Below are 471 nucleotides of genomic sequence, written 5' to 3'. Positions count from 1 at the left end.
TGTAGTTGTTGTGTAGTTGTGTACCTCCAGCAGCTGAGGGTTGGTGTAGTTGTTGTGTAGTTGTTGTGTAGTTGTGTACCTCCAGCAGCTGAGGGTTGGTGTAGTTGTTGTGTAGTTGTTGTGTAGTTGTGTACCTCCAGCAGCTGAGGGTTGGTGTAGTTGTTGTGTAGTTGTATAGTTGTGTAGTTGTTGTGTAGTTGTGTACCTCCAGCAGCTGAGGGTTGGTGTAGTTGTCGTATAGTTGTGTAGTTGTGTAGTTGTTGTGTAGTTGTGTACCTCCAGTAGCTGAGGGTTGGTGTAGATGTTGTGTAGTTGTTATGTAGTTGTGTACCTCCAGCAGCTGAGGGTTGGTGTAGTTGTTGTGTAGTTGTTGTGTAGTTGTGTACCTCCAGCAGCTGAGGGTTGGTGTAGTTGTTGTGTAGTTGTTGTGTAGTTGTGTACCTCCAGCAGCTGAGGGTTGGTGTAGTTGTT

This window comes from Austrofundulus limnaeus, unplaced genomic scaffold, assembly GCF_001266775.1.
Source record: "Austrofundulus limnaeus strain Quisiro unplaced genomic scaffold, Austrofundulus_limnaeus-1.0 Scaffold2549, whole genome shotgun sequence".
Taxonomy (NCBI): Eukaryota; Metazoa; Chordata; class Actinopteri; order Cyprinodontiformes; family Rivulidae; genus Austrofundulus; species Austrofundulus limnaeus.
The sequence above is the reverse complement of the archived record's forward strand: the minus strand, read 5'-3'. Positions refer to the sequence as shown.